The sequence below is a fragment of the Harpia harpyja genome, chromosome Z (assembly GCF_026419915.1).
Source record: "Harpia harpyja isolate bHarHar1 chromosome Z, bHarHar1 primary haplotype, whole genome shotgun sequence".
NCBI classification, from domain to species: Eukaryota; Metazoa; Chordata; class Aves; order Accipitriformes; family Accipitridae; genus Harpia; species Harpia harpyja.
The window spans coordinates 38,181,738-38,198,426 of NC_068969.1; the positions used below are offsets into that span (position 1 = coordinate 38,181,738).

A 16,689-nucleotide genomic window follows, 5' to 3' on the forward strand; every position below is an offset into this window, starting at 1 on the left:
CGTTACCTGTCTTAACTAACATGGCTTCTTCATTCTCATTTCTGACCCCTCCTTCCTTTCTGCCGACTCCTTTGCATTTTTTCTTTGCCTTTTTCTTTTTCTTTCACGCTCTTCTGTGGCAACAGGACAAAGTAGCCTCCAAACCTGCCCTCCCCCCACCTTCTCCCCCCGCCTCCTTCTACTCCTTCACTCCTTCATTGTTAGGAGCAGCCCCAGGTCAGTGCTGTGTCTGCACTCATTAATTAAAAAGAGTGTTTGAAAACGCTTCTCAAACCTCTGACATGGTTGCTTGGCTTATTGTGCCCTGTTATCATCACAGCATCGTACACAGGGCTGTAATTGCATCAGAGGTATCTGGTTCATATCATATGTGCTGCCAGAGCACTCAGGTAGCCTAGTAATGTCATCAGCACTTCAGCAAAGAACTGCAATTTTAGATGAACTCATTTTAGCTCCTGTATTAGTAACTGCACTGGAAGGGCAGCGAGCAGTGTGTGCCCATGTTCCTGTGAAAGCAAGGTTTTCTCCGTGAAGGAGAGCTGCTGGTGTTGACTTGACAGGACTCTGCTGGCCGCTGCGGGGTGGGTGGACGGACAGACTGCCCTGTTGCTACACGGCCGAGGGACTGCCATGGTGAGGTGGCGTTTCTCCTCCTATTCCTCACTTGGTATAAAACACATCGAGGCAGAGCTCTGACTGTTGGCACGGATGCCTGCCAGAGGTGCTAAGCATCTCTTCATCGATGGTCTGCATGCTTAGCTGAGACAGCAGGATCCTGTCATTGATGCGGTGGGCTGAAGAAAAAGGTGTATCACATCCTCAACCCAGACCTAACATAGACTTTCTTATATAACCTTGGGCAAATCACTAACTCTGTTTACCCATTTATGCTATGACCATTTATCAGCCCTATCGGGTTGTGTGACAAGGAGGAATTTGCTCATTCCAGGCCCCAGTGCCAGGAAAACTACTGCTCATGGTGCGCAGTGGACCCTCGTGCTCTCCCCTCCTGAGCCACTGGGCAGCCTGCCGGATTACCCGCCATCCCATTAACACCAATGCCACCAGTAGGCCAAAAACAATGGGCAAAGGCAAAAGCATCCCAGATCCCACAAGAACTGAGTCTTCTGCAGGGAAAGACTGGCTGGGCCAGTAGGCTGTGAAATAGGGTGTACAAGTTGCCAAACAGGAGGCAAAGGAATCGCTGCCCTCCTGTTTGGCAACAGCTGCCTGTCTTCTTGAAGGGAGGTCCCGCAGTCCCGGCGAGTCACAGCTACATCAGAGCACAGGTGCCTCCACCTCACAGACAACACATGGACACTGAGTGACTGCGTGGCTTCGTTATGAACCTGCTCAGCTTCCCCAGCATCCCTCCAGCACTATGTCTTTCAAGCAGTAACAGAGCAGAGCTTGGCTTTTCCCAGGGAGGTCCTCTGTGAGAAGAGACGGGTACCAACTCACATCAGTGGCGTGGGCAAGGGCCTGTTTCCCATTTGTGCAGGACTGGCAGGTGAGCTGGGAGTCGTGCTGAGAGGTTTGTTTCTGCTGTCCCACTCTGTCCTGCATTTGACCCAGGCAGCAAGGAAGCAATGAATGAGTCACGTCCCTACAGTCTGTGCTCCGGCCATGCTTGCTCGCTCCTGCCCGGTTGAGCAGGGTGTGCCAGCAGGCATATATGCTTTCCATCAGCCCCCACAAGCAGTCATGAGCCTGACCGTGTGCCAGAAGCTTGGCCAGCTGAAAGACAAAGGCGAAACAGCAGCCCTGTGAAATCCCCCAGCTCTCCCAGCAGGAGGGAAGCTGCTCTGGAAGGTGCTGAGCAGGCTGGGAGGGAGACAGGGGCAATCAGAAAATATATCTGTTTTTAGCAGAAGGTCAGCCATATGCTAAGGACCTACCACAAGAGCAGCTGGGATGAGAGTGTAGGATGAGAAAGACCAAGAATGATGCTTTTGACCACACATAGGTTTTAATCAGGACTGGCTACATCACAGGAAGAGGGGCAGGATCAGGCCACTGCCACACCAGGCTTTTGCATCACTTCACCAATGGTTCCCATTGGCATGTCTCTTCCGAGGCCTGCTGATCATGGCTGGCATCAGCCAAATGCAGATCACGAACCGGTGTCTTATCACAATAGGAATACCCTGCTGTGTTTTTAAAAGGTATGTTCCTCAGAGGAACGTGTGCCCCATCAAACTAGCTCCTGCAGTGCAAGAAGTTAAGCTAGAACCACTTTTGAGTCAGGAAAAATTCCTCGTACAGCCAGTAGCTTGCTGAAAAAGGCAGCCCCTTGAGACAGCAGTGTGAGTTAAAAGAAATGTCTTCACTTTTAGACTTCATTTGCTGTGACCCAAGTAAGATTTGACCCCATCAGTCAGCTGGAGCATGGAAAGAGTAGTACCTGGGAGGTCCCAGAAGGTCTCAGAAGAGCTGCAACGCCTGGCAGAACCTGGTGGTGTCCCACACCACCTCCTCTGTACCACTGTGAGGGGAGCCTGTTTCAGGCAGCCTTCCAGCATGCAGGCAGGCAGCTGGATCTTCACTGGACTGCCTCCAGCCAAGTCAAAGATAGAAGCACGGAAAAGCTGGGGAGCCAGCTTCCCACCCCAAATGTCCGTGTGTCAGTCTGGAGTGCTCCTGCAGTCCCCTCTCAGAGGACTAAACACGCGTTAGACCCACTTAGCATTTGCTCACAGGCTTCTCTGGATGAAAGGGCTCGGTGAGAGACAGGCGCCTGCAAGTCAGTAGTGATGGGTTGGACAGGGGGTTGGGTTCCCTGGTGGGACATCAGTGCTCTGGAAGGGCAGAGCAAGAGGTGGATCTGCGGGACAGGTACAGCTTCCAGACACCCAGCCATGAGGACTGGAAGTCAGGGACAGCAAGGTGGGTGGCAGTTTCCTCCCCAACCACAGGAAGACAAGTAGTCTGCCTTGCAGACAACCGGTGTGACGAGTGGAGGTGCGGTATTACAACACTCCCCCACGACGCTGGGAGGGAGTAAGAAGGCAGAGTCCCTCTCTCATGGCCTGTGCAGAGGGCTTTGTATCCCAGTGTTTTCAGTAATAGTGTAACAGAGCTACACGGGTGCAGGCAGGACCAGAATAAAAACCATCAAGCGGGCTGAGAGCACCTCTGTGGACACTGGCTGTCTGGCACTGTCAAGGAGTAAAGCACGGGACGGGACAGGGATGCTGCTATTGGGAAGTTCCTTGGAAAACTGCTAACAAAGAGAACAGAATATAGCAGTGAATAAGATGTTTGTTGGGGTCTTTTTTAGGCTTCCTATAGAAAACATCGGAAATTTAATGTTTGAAAGGTCAATTCATTTACCAAGCATAGCAAAGCAGCATCACAACACGACCCGTTAGCTTAAGAGTGATCCTTAAAGAGGAAGAGCAACCAGGCAACTTCTTCCTCACACCCCCACACCTTCCCTATATGTAAGGAAAGTTCTTAAAAGCAGAGTCTGTGAAGCATCATATCTATATTCCTGGAACATCTGCAATTAAATACAGTATTTCAAAGCAAAGCACTGCCAGTTAATTTACCCTTCACTTACCTGCCAGTCGAAAAATTACTTGTAGGGGCACTGCATGTTGCTGTAAGATTTCTGTCACTTCTGGAGATGATTTCAGAACAAATTCACCTTTGGTAGACCATGGTCCTTCTGCTCTGCCAGTCCTTCACCACAGCATCTGGTTGCACCCTGCTCGACAGTACTTCAGCACTTGTAATGCTGCTTTAATGCTGACCCTACATCCCTGCTCCACCGGTCAGAAACCAGTGCAGAGAGCTAAAGGGATCCACAACAGAGGAAGGCATGCTCCCTTCTGGGTCAATAACAGGGGACTCAAGCCCACAAGGAGCCTGATTCGAACAGGGAAGCTTGAGGAGAGTGGTCTTCGGCACCAGCTGCCTGCAGTAGATTGCTATGGTTAGGTGTTGCAAACACTGCTCTGCCTGACTGGGGCAGAGCAGAATTATGCAAGTGCTCAAGTAGACGTCTTTCTGGTCCTGTAGGAAAGACCAGACTGAATTAAAAAGGGTGATCAGCAAGGAGTGTCCTGAGCTTGTTTCCTAAGCAGAAAGCAGCGTGGGACAGTCTGAAGAGCAGGGATTCAGCCATCAGAATGTACTCCAAAGGTTTTGTCTTTTTCCAGTAATCAATGATTAACAGAAGACTTCTGTCCTTCCTAGACTCCATTTGGAGATCCACAACCCAGCCTATGGTACACGTGTGGGCACTTGCATTTTCCTTTGGACATCCTGAAGGAGCACGAGGGAATGAGTACCAGCACTAAAGACCACCCAACTCACAGTGACTGGATTTGTTAGCATTGCAGTTAGCCGTCAACTTTAAAAAAAAAAAAAGCAAAATGCCTAGCTTCAAGTCAGAGTTAAGATCAAAGTGAATAAGAGTGTGTATTGATGAAATGCAAAGCAGATAACAGCTTACAAAAGCCTACAGAGAGATGGTAGTGCCCAGGAAAAACACCCAGGCTTTGGGTCAGCTCTAAATTTTCTTCTTGCACCATCTGGGGCAGCTAACAACCTGACAGAGGTACCTGTTAGTTTTCTCCTGGCCGAGACTTCAGACTGTCATGTTTGGCAGCCACCCTTCCTTCACATGTGCATGATGCTGAAGGAAACACTGCAGACAAATCCTGTCATCGTGGTCATCACAGGCTACTTCACATTCACACCCAAGCATATCGGAGCTGAACTAACTTTCTGCTGTCCTTCCTTTGTTAGTTTTGTTACTAGACTGCAGCTAACAATTAGTAGTAACACAAAAAAAGGCATATGAAGATCAGCCCCCAAGGTGCTTTTGAAAATCCTATGCTACTTCACCAGAGGCCTGAAATATACCCTTGAGAAGCCAGTCTGCGCGTTTTCAGAATTGTCACGACACAACTCTGCTTTGTATGAAATTCCTGTGGATTTTAATTTAGTTTCCTTTCCAGGCTCCTCTTGTCTGAGATGGCTTCAGAGATTCCAAGAAGTCTTATTTTCAGTGCTCATTACGCTTCTACTACAAAAATGAAGCAGTTTCAGTCGCTTTTTTCTTGTGGAAGGACAAATGAGCTTGACAGCGCTCTGTGTGTGTAAATCAGACAGAATATGAACTGCTGCAATACAGAAAAGCTTCTGATTTCTTCAACGTTTGCGTGGAAGACAGAGCTCTTACAAAAATGATTTCAAAATTTAAAGAATGAGCTTCTTTCTGTATTGAAAATTACTTCTGCTTTAGATGAATAACATAAACGTCTTACAGGCAAAAAAAGACCAACCTGGAAAATAAAAACCAGAGTCAGAGAAAGCTTTGATGAAGTGCATACATTGTACAGCTTCCCCAGAGCAGCTGTCTGCGAGAAAGGGTTGAGACAGAAAAGGACGGGACTGGAGTTCTCCATTTCCTCTTTAACTTGATAGCAGCTTCCCATTTGCTTTGGGAAGACCCATAATGATAGTAGAGACACCTGGGGTTTTGGTGGAACAGGATGCATCTGTGGCAACAGCAGGCGAGTGTCAGCTGTTGCATGACAGAAATACACGGGTAAAGCAGAGCAATTTAAACAAAAGCCTGAATAATGAGTATGGTAACAATGTGTAATAACAGCTGTAGGAGTCGGTCAGAAAATCAGCATTGTCTCAACATCGTCATCAGGAACATGAACAGTACGTTATCTGACAACGGCCTGTTTGGGAGTGCAGTGGCCGATCCCAAGAACAGAACGCGCGGTACAAGGCTCTGTTAAAGATAACCGCACAGCTACTGTCCAAAAAGGATGGATTGCAATTGTTACCATAACATCGATGAAGAAATCATGAACTTTAGATGAACTTTGCTTCATTATAATACCAAAACACACCTCCAAGACTTACCACGCCTTGGACACTGACCCTGTGCCTGCGTAATAGCCTCGCTCGAGAAGGGCGGAGACTCCTGAGGCAGAGGTGGAGCAAGGTGTGTTACTAAGCATAAAAGATGACTTCTGAACAACGGAAATTTGGAGCTTCCCCACCAAGGACCACGACGATCGACGACGCAGCATTAGCTGGACCCGGGACCGTTAGGACGTCTTGAGATCAGCGGTGGTAGCTATAACTTCTCTTTCTCCTCTCTCTAAACTTAACTTTACTTTTCTCCTTTCTTTCACCCATCTCTAACTATCGCGTGCCTCTTCACAGGCAATACAATAAAGTTTTACTGTGTGATTATTGCTATCCCCTTTGGTGTTGGTCACCTTAATTTTGCACTTTCGAGATCGTAGCAAACGAACCATCACGAGTCCACCGAGTGGACCGTGACAACAGCTCAACAAGAAACCCACTTGAAAGAAAGCAGGGGACTTAGCAGTATAAGTATGTGCTAATTATAGGATGCAGATTTGGCTGACGTTAGTAAGAACATACAGTGTGCAATTTCTGTATATAGGATGAGGACAATGGGCCGTTTCTATGTCTAAGATACCATGACACTTTGGTCTTCAGCCTATGGCCTCAAGTTATTCCCTACTGTGCTTTACAACACAGAGAGTGGCTTTAAAACATACCTGGGTCGTGCTCTTCAACCCCTTGCATTGCTAGCTGTGAGTTCCTGGGTTCAGAAAAGGGGTAGCTTTCTACAAGCGACATATGAAGGCTGTAGCAGACCCACAGTGCGTCCATTTCTGTTCCCCTCTTAATGCTGGTCTGTGAGGGCAGACCCGCTTTTTTACAGGACGCCTTACAGAGCTCACAGTGCAACCACGAAAAGGTGGCGGGTGAGGAAGACCTTTGCAATGACAAAGCTGGGCTGGTGCGGGGGTTGATTTTCGGTTCCACCACAGAAATCCTGGGACCGTTTCCAGCCTTTGGTGCAGTTGCCCACCTGTAACAGGCTGACAACAGTGTCTCATCTGTCATGTCTTTGGGGGCTCTCCTTTTCTTCAAAGAAAAGAAAATAACAGCAGCCAAGGTGGTAAACATGAAGATGGGGCATTATTTACTTAGGATATGTTCAACTGTCACCGTCACAGAGCATTTATTCCTCTGGCAAAGCAAAAAACCAAGTGAGCCAGCTGGGTTTATTTCCTCCCAGCTTTTTTTTTTTGCAACCACGTTATTGTTTTATTCCCTCCATTTTTGGCCTGGTAAACTTAGAAGTTTGAGGGACCTGAGTTTCAGTGAATAGATGTGACCTCAGGCACTCTGCTTTTACAGTAAAGTCTGGATCACAAAATTCCCCTGTATAACATCTAAATATTTTCAGCAGAAATAGTAAGCTTATAAAGAAATAGCTGACAACATCCTTATGGACAAAATATTTTTTATGGAGTATGAATTATATTTCTAGGAAGAAAATCCAGAATTCTGTACACTGGCTTTATGCTGTTTATTCTCCCAGTACCATATCTCACACATACTCACACACCATTAGGACAAAGAATACGACTGAAGATAATGATATGGTAGTTATCCCACCCTCTGCTAAAACTTTAACCATTGATGAAAAGGTTATGTTTTGAAAGTTGATGCTCATGCCATGTGGTTCCTATCAATGGGGGAAAGTAAGAACAGGGAAACAAGCTTAAAATTACAGTTCACATTAAAGAAATGTAACAGAACCCACTTCTTTCTTGCATAGAGACCCAGCTTAACCACAGAGCTTGAGCTCAGCCATGCCATACAGAAACTGTGTGCACTTTCCTGCCTCCTTGGTTGTGAAATTCTAATGTGTAGGCCTCTGAGTCCAATCTTGTGATCACAATTTAATTGTATAGACCCTCTTTTAGCACTGAACAGCAAATGCCAGACACGTCAACTGCTGCATGTACACGTGCACAAGTGCCTTCACCTTTGCAATGTCAAGGGCCTTCTGGGCGCAGTTCTGCGGCCAGCCTTTCACTTGCAGCTCTGCAACCTTCTACCTGAGCTACTGTGTCAGTCTTTTTCCCTTCTCCTTCCTATGCTGATGCCTTTGCGCTGTTATTCTCTTGGCCTTCCACCTGGAAATCTCAGTATTGTAATAGGTTTTCATGGAAAGCAATTGCTAACAGTCTGAGAATCCCCGCCTTTTTCCCCCTGCATTTCCTGCCTGTTTTGTAACTTCAGTTTACATTAGGGGAAAACCAAGAGTTAGCAAATAGAAAAGTAGATAACAGTCATGTAAATATCCCTCAAGCATTACCAGCCATAAACATGCACAAAGTGGAGTGACTGGCATGCACCACCTGCAACTGATTAAATGTTATCCTGTCAGCACTGGCAGCATCAAATACAGGAACAACCAAGAGGGACCTTGGCTGGGTGCTAATGCGAAGCACAGAGTTAGCAGAGGAGAAAGCCTGACAAGAAGAGTTATAGTCATTTTCCTCATCCTCACTGCTTGCTGACACTGCAAAGGACACTATTCTGGGGTCTCTATTGCTTCGCTTCTTGGCTGGCCACTGGGCAGTTTCCCCCTTCCTTCTCTTTCCATTCTTTTTCTGCTATGGTTAAGTTCAAGTTGATGTGTGGACCCCACTCTGTGATAAAACTCTGTGCAGGTAAACCTGTCTCAAAAGGTGCGATGATACTGTTCCCATACAGCTGGCAAGATCCCCTCCTCTTCTTTCAGCATCAGTCCCCAGTGGGAGTGGTGGGAAGCAGAGCTACAGAGGAACAGCTACACCCCAGTAAAAAATACTGACTCTGTGTATTATTGCTTGAGTTAGTTACATTTAGTTATTGCTTAACTTTGTTATATAAAACAACATCTTATTCTAGGATAGAATGCTGCACAGAACTAAGATTAACCAATACTCCATTTTAAGGACAGCGATTCGGTGGGTTTGATTTTTGTCAAAGTTTTAAGCATTCAGGCTAACGTTCTTCCAAACCAAGTCTCTCCCTGACAACAAAGCATTACACTCTCACTAATTATTTAGGTGGGACAAAAAAGTATGACAAGACCTGGTGCTCTGTCACCAAGAAGTACACCCTCACTCCTGCTCTGGAGATGGGACGTTGTACCAGAGGCAAGGGAAGGGAGGCGAGAGGCTGCAAGGCACAGATACAGATTTTGCTGTTGCTGCAAACCTGCTTACCCCATCCTTTCCCACTTTTGAACCCTACTAAGAATAGAAGAAGGTACTGGTGCACGTTAGCAAGTCTTGCCCTTTAGCAAGCCTGATGCAAGCCTGGCAGCACCACAGCATTTCGCGGTGCCCGGGGGCTGCGGGTGCAGCTGTCCCCGGGTTTCCGCACTCTCGTGTGCTGACTGCTCCCTCTGCTGGCACGGCGCCGCTGGATCCTTCCCAGCTCGACTCAAAATGGGGAAGAACCCACAGGCCGAGGAGCTGAAACCGTACTGCAGAGGCGGGAGAGGAGACATCGAAACAGAGCCCTTGGGCACATGAGGCATGAGCTTACATTTCCTTCGCAGTACGGTGAGCCATCAGTCCTGTTCATTACTGTCAGCAGCATGCAGATAGTGTCTGTGTTGTACATGGGTCTTAGAGCACTTTCCTTCAATTATCAGCCGGAGCTGTCACCCAAAGAACCTGTAGCTTTCTCTCCAGTTACTCACAGTAGCAGAACAGTCACAGTTTGTTTAGTCACTTCATTTTTATCGGCCTCAAAAGCTGTGAACGGAGCAACGGATTAAAAAGAAACACATTTCTGCCCTCATGGAAAAATCCTCTGCAGAATGCAAATACCTGCAGTAATTCTTCCATTACAGCACCCGTTGTAGCTTTTGTCCTAACAGTGCACAGCAGACTGTTTTTCAGCTATTTCTGTTTACAGCGGAAGCCCCAAGAATGGCATAATATAAATGTTCGTAATGCAAGGATCAAATATCCCTAACACTCAGCATCGCCCGGTCCCACAGCACCCATCCCATGGCACAGCCACCACCTCACTTATCCTAAGGACTCAGAGGTGAAGGCAGTGGGATACCTACCCACACACTCACGATGCTGCCTCCAGGATGCACACTTATCTTGGGTCAAGTAGCATAGTGTAAATATATTTAATTGAAAAAGAGAGGTCCAAGTTTTCTGTTTTTCTTGCTAATGAATTGCTTGTCCTGTTGGGCGTGAATCCATAACTGCTTATACCAATCAAAGTGCGGGATGTGGTAGTTCCTGCCCTCCTCTCCCTGGCCTAAGCAGTTAATTACAGAATGGCATCAGTGGTCAGGCACAGCCCTGATCTGGCTGCCAGTAGCAGTCAGTATCCCCCAGAGCAGCATGGTAAGCTCTCACTCTTCCATCATGCAAACAACACTACTGATGTGCTAGAGAGAGAAGAAACACAGCCACATTGTGCTGCCCTGGATCCATCTCCAACAAAAGCATTTCTCTTCTAAAGATGACACCTTTCTCTAGGATTACACAGGCATCACAGTCCATCACCAAATCACATTCACAACTACCAACCATTTTGTGCAAGAGCGGTATTACTGACTGCACAAGAAACACACACACCATTAACTATAGACGCAAGCAGGGAAGCAAATAAGCACATTCTTCCTTCAGGTACCAGGCCATAGTTAATATTGAATTGGATGCTGCACACCTTTCCCCTCCACCCCTGCAATACTGAAAAACAAAAAGCTTTGGCAGAAAAGTTGCGCAGAAGGGAAAACTGCAAAGGCATGGTGTTGATGATGAAATAGGTATGAAATTAAACAACCTTGCTCCCAATACCTGAGTTCTTTGATATGCTTCAGTTCTTACGGTGTTACAGGACAGTGTTTGGAAATGTACTATCAATATGTATGCTCACTGGAAAAACACTTTCTAGTATCTGTAGGTTTCAAAAGATGTTTTGTATTTTGAGGTGACTCCCCAAAGAAAATTTATGTGACCATACTTTGCACACAAGCACATACATTGTGTTTTCCAACAGCTTGGGATCATCAGCCTTTTTTAATAACATCTGATAGAGATGGTCAGTTCCTACAAGTTTTGTGAAACCAGTACAGGAGAGAAAAGTGCTATTTGTCTCCCAGTCAGAGGAAAAGTTAGTGCTGAGTTCAACTCTTACAGTACACTGGAGACATGTTGTGCATCCCCTAATCCTGGGATCAGAACTCACATCTCATTAGACAGCAGCTAATTCAAAGACAAGGTAACATTATAAGAAATAAAGTCCTATTAGGTCTACAACTCACAGTAACAGAGGACAGTTTGCAATCAGAGGAAAAAGTGAAAATGAAAAAAAACTATCCTTGAAACATCAGAATTTGGGGACATCATTTTTCTTTTAATCATTATAGCAAGTTTTAAGGAAAAGTGTGTTCGTTGTTGGGCATTGCAATTTAACAATTACAAATTTTATTGATACTTATACTGCATCAAAGAAAAATTGAGGACTGGTGCATTAAAAGAGCATTATAGTTATATATGAAAGGCCACTGTTCCACTAGTGTTCAAAAACGAACTGTGGCAGCATCTTTTCCAGACTCATTGCTAGCAGCACTGTGTCACCTTTAACACTTAATTTTCCTGACATGAAGGCCAGGGTTGGCTTTAGTTTACCTAAAAAGAAGACACAGAACCATCAGAAAAAGAAAAAGGAACTGGAGACAGCCCGTGCACAGGAAAATGTAATGCCACTACAGCGAGACCTAGCAGCTATATTGCTACCAAGTTCTGCTGTAAAAGCAGTGCACATTTAGGAGACACAGATTAGAGATGTGCAGAACCGCAAGTCCAACAGATCGACTGGATTCTTTCTGAAGCTACACTCGCGGCTAGGATTTCAGTACCTGGTTAACAAAAGCAGTATAAGCTTTTGTGCTCTTGCTGCTCACAGAACAGCAGAGTTCAGAAAAATCCGAGGAGTTCTACCCTACACTTTCACTTGCGCTGTGGAAAACCGAAAGCTCCTCCATCCCAGGACCACGAAGCGAGGAGGCTGTCCATTCGCCCATCAGCAGAAGGTTTTCTGGGCACCGGCACCTGCGTCCGCCCTGGCAAATGCCTTTGTCACTCACCTGTGAACATTTTCACAAAGTCGGCACTCGACATGCTCATAACCACATCGGCCGTCACAGGAGGCTTTCCAAAACCGGCGCTGCCGCCCTTGGTTTTCAGGTCGATGTACCAAGTGCCTCCGTCATCACCTGAACAGACAGTGGGGAGAGGTGACAAGGCAGCAAAGAGCGCTGTGCCCTCCCTACTCCTCCCTGCCAGACGGACGCCGCCGTGTCCCTTTGGAGCAGTTACTCCATAGTACGTACGCTGGCAGTGCTCCGCAAGAAGTTACCACTTGCCCCACGTCCTGCGTGCAGGCAAAGCCAGCCTCTGGCAGACGCCCTGCGGCACCACGGACCGGGGACATGGGCAGACGCGCCCGACGGCAGCACTTTGCTGACAGAGCTGGTGGCAGCCGGTGCTCTTAACATGACCCTGTGAGCACCCCTGTCTATCGTCACGCTAACCCTGTGCGGCAGGGCCAGCACTGCGACAAAGCCTGCCCGCCTATGCCGGCAGCGGCAGCAGCTTCCTGCGTGTGCTGAAGCTGGTCCTGAGAAGGAGCATCACACAGAACAGAACGAAAGGGGGTCTGTTCCCGGATCAGCTTGAAAAGGTGAGTGTTTCTGCCTGAAAACACCGAGCGCCTTTTGCTAGGAGCGTGAGCACGGGAAGGTTTTACAAGCGATGGTCTTACCAGATAATTCAAACTGAAAGACACCCTGAGTACTTCTCACATACTCTTCGCTCACTGCCCCCTGAATAACTCTGAATGTTTCTGCAACAGGACTCAACGGCTTGGCTGGAGCCACAGGTTCTGTGTTAACCGTAGCTCCACCTGGTCCTTCATGCTGGGATCCGCTTAATTTCCTCTCTTCTTTGAATGCTTGGGAAGCACCTATAAGAAAGAGATTATTTTTCTCTTTCAGATGCAAAACACTTTAAAACTGCGTATAGAAACATGCCTAGAGAATTCCGTTTGAAAAGATTTAAACTTCCCAGTAGGGAAAATGAGTATTTTTCCATTTCAGTATCAATACTGATAAAGGATGGGTTTTGCACCTGGGAATCTGAACAGGTGTAGACCACTAAAGGTAATTCTGCAATATATTTCACTTCCTAATACATAAAAAAAAAATTCTAATTCTGATTGTTCACAGTTCATTACAAAGGCTTACACAGCACATTGTTTTCTAATGCAATCCATACGCTCCTGACAGCACTCTCAAAAAAAAAAAAACCAGCGCCTTTAATAAACAACTCTTTCACCTCAAAATACTTCTGTCTTGTCTATCTTGCTAAGAACATGGATGTTTTCACTAATTCTTCTGCAAAGGCTTCTAAGCTGTAAATCAATTCACTGCTTTAATCAGCATTTTACTATACTGCAGTGAACATGTACAGTTAACAATAAAGGACAGCGTTTGCAATTTTTACAAGGCTGATCAAGTTGAACACCCCCTAAAAATGTTGTAGAAAGTCTCTTAGGTGGCTTAAGTATCAAAAATTGTTAGGAGTATCCTGTGAGCCCCTACTAAATAACCAGCATTGGGAGGCCCAGGGAACTAACACCATCCGTCCCTGCAGAACAGTCCTCGTGCGATTGCTCAAACAGTATTTTCAAGGGAAAGGGACTCTGTTCAAACTTTGCCTCCTCTGCCTTTCTCTTATCCCTATTTTGGCACTCCTACAAAACCTGTTCAGCGTTATTAGTTGCCCTCCAACTTGACACACTACAATTCTGCAAAAGCAAAAATGATGCTTTTCTAAAAAAAGATTTCTGCATTTTGTCTCAGAGACTGTAAATCACGCGAGTTTCATGTACAAAGCAACAGAGACTGTTTTTTGTATAAATTTATCAAGACAGATCATATGACACTCCTGCAAAATGTGCTGTTTGCCATTTAATTTCTTTTTCCAGCAATATTTGCCTATGATATTCAGTATAAAGAAGGATTCTTCAAAATAAGGCACTAATTATAAACCATGAAAGTTCCAAAGTCCTGCAGGAGGTAACATTCTTTCCCTAGCTTTAAGTAGAGCGGCTCCACAGCCACTTCCATAAATCTTACCCTCCAAATGGGAAAAGGGGTTTGCCAAATAGCTTGAATGGAGTCCAAATTCTTGGGAGAAAAAAAGCCCCAACCAACTTGAAATCCAGAGCGCATTCATTATCACCAGAAATGATCAACTTGTGCACACGGTGCTTTCCATACCACATCTTTCTGTCTTCACTGCTGCCATCAAAACTATAAGCCTTTTTAAATTGCAATGAAAAGCATGTGAAGATGAGAAACCATGTCATTAGCCGGTGTGTAGTAATATATACATTGTTCTGAGCAACAAAAAAAGTAGTTTTGAGTTGGGGAATTTCAATCAATTCAATTTATTAGGAACTGATATAAATATGTAATTATTTTGTTATTAAGAAATAAAAACAAACACACACTTTGAAAAACCCACCTCAACCCCCCTAGCACACCTTTCCTCCACCCTCCTTATTATAATAAATTCTTAAAGTTTGAGCCAAATTCAGGAATTGCTTCTAGTAACAGTATACCCAGAAATGTTCTTAGCCTTTGTTATGTATCCAAATGTTATTTAATATTCCAATCAAATAGTAGTGTGTTTAAGGGGAATATTTTAAATATAATGATTCTACTCCTAAAAATTCTCATCTTAATATGTTGAAATACCAGCACTGTGCATTAGGGTGCACATTTTTTAACAGTGAACAGATGGAGGAAATGATACCAATACAGGCCGTTGGGTGGGCATATCACTGATCTATGGCGCTGGCATGCTGGGTGATCTTGGACAAGTGTTTTTCTTCTGCTTGCCTCACTTTCCACCTGAAAAACTGGATTTTTCTACTGATTTCTATATTAATTTTAAAATATATTCATTAAAAACAGTGCTTAAGACTTGAGTGATGGTAAAATGCCAAGTGCCACTCAAATACACAGAAGGCTGGAAGGGCAGAAGCAGAGCAGGGCACTAGCAGAGACAGGGGTCCACAATGGCAGGGGGAGCAGCGGCAGCCAGGGAGGTGTTGCTGCAATGCCACAGCACCGGCTGCCTAAATTAAAAGGCTGACGGGCAAAATACCTGACCCCGCAAAGCTGAAGACGCAGTTTTCGGAAGAGAAGGGTGTACCACGTTCTTCTGTGAGCAGCGTGGCAGTCACGGGCTAGCTCTGCTCCAGGGTGAATGCTGCACCGTCGGAGGGAAGGGCAGATTTGGGGGGTGCCTCCCCCACCGCAGGACCCCAGGCGCAGACGCAGGGGGCTCAGCCCGTGGTAAACCTGTGCTCCCCTGCGGCTCATCACCTGGAGTGAGGGGGGTGAGCTGCGTGGGGCTAACGCGCGGGCACCAGCAAAACCGCAGACAGCCAACGCACGAACGAGTCTTCCAGCTTCCGTAGCGCCTTTTCGAATGTTCTCTGCTTCTCACGCGAAAAAACCTCCTGGGAGGTCAGCTGACCCTCCCGGTGCAGAAAAAAGCCCCATCACTCCATTCCCCCTACTAAATACCAGAGAGAAAACAACACGTGAGGGCAAGAAGGCCGAACGCGATGCCTAGGGCTTCTCCTGCAGGTACTTCTGGGCACGGCTGAAACCAGCAGCTCTCTACGCAGGCACGACAGCTCGCTTACACGGAGCTCGTTGCAGGCACGAGGCTTACGATCCTGGCACGGAGCTGTCACAGTCAAGCCCGTGTTCCTCCTTACTTGGGCCGAGTGCTGGAGACAGGCTGAAGGAGAGTCGTGCCGGAAGAAGATCTTCTCAGCAAAGCGGTTTTGCTTCCATCTGTGCAGGATGCCAACCCTGGGAAAGCAAGCGGCATGAAAGACATTCCAGTTGCAAAGTATTCAGACAGCCCTTGGCCCCTTCGGCTTGGTCGTGCGTCGTTCCCGCAGGAGTCTGCACCTCTGCGACAGTGGGAACCCCGGTGACAGTGAAACAACAACTACCATTACGTCAACACGCAAGGACTAGCGCATCTGCTTGTGGCTTAATGTGATTTCTGTTTATGCCGGCAGAACGGTCCGTCTCAATCCTTACAGCGGGTTCAGACCCACCGGGTGGCTTCCCCTCCTGGCATCAGCTCCCCGTGAAGCCCAAATCCCTCTCAGGATGTTGCGCAGGATCTCTGCATGAAAGCTGAAGGGGGGAAAAACAAGCCAAAGGGGGAAGCTGGTGGAAGATCTGCCAACCGTAGCAACAGGCGGGCAGCACGTGCAGGGCAGGAGGAGGTCAGAGCCTCCATCAGGCAACAGAGGGAGGAGCAGATGACGTGGGAAGAGTTACGGGTGGACGCGGCCGTGCGGCCGTGCAGGATTCGGAGGCAAGGGCCGGCCTCACAGTTACCGTGAGATAAGAGAGGGATGAGGCGGGGAGGTGAAGGAGGGGACGGGCATGGCTGGGCGAGCAGAAGGCAGGCGATCCTGCCGCAGGCATTCTGATGAACTGGAGAGGCAGAAGGCGAGGTGGAGGCAAAGGCTGCAGTGATTTGAGCGGGACCAGAACCGAGTTCAGGTCAAAGCGAAACTTCGCCCATCCAGCAGAGAACGAAAGCCTGTTACAAACCACTCGACTCCACTCTTTTCATTCCGTGTAGGCCCCCATCTACGCTGGGGTTGGCTTATGTCCCCCGACCAGCCTAACCCCCTCTGCTCGCAGCCTCCCTCACGCAGCCGGGCCGCCTCCTCCCCGGCCATCCCCGCCTCTACACACGG

General features: G+C 47.1%; 1 long non-coding RNA gene across 2 annotated transcripts; it reads right to left on the reverse strand.

The window, feature by feature from the left end:
- Window positions 1–1,947: 1,947 nt before the first annotated feature.
- Window positions 1,948–16,668, reverse strand: LOC128136592 (uncharacterized). Of its 2 annotated transcripts, XR_008233439.1 has the most exons (6): window positions 15,108–16,668; window positions 12,649–12,849; window positions 11,972–12,100; window positions 9,400–11,513; window positions 3,563–5,294; window positions 1,948–3,223 (listed from the first exon to the last, which is right to left on the reverse strand). It is a non-coding gene; the product is annotated as an uncharacterized LOC128136592 (long non-coding RNA). The 2 variants fall into 2 exon arrangements; XR_008233438.1 differs by having other exon boundaries at window positions 1,948–5,294; window positions 15,108–16,657.
- Between the last annotated feature and the right edge of the window lie 21 nt (window positions 16,669–16,689).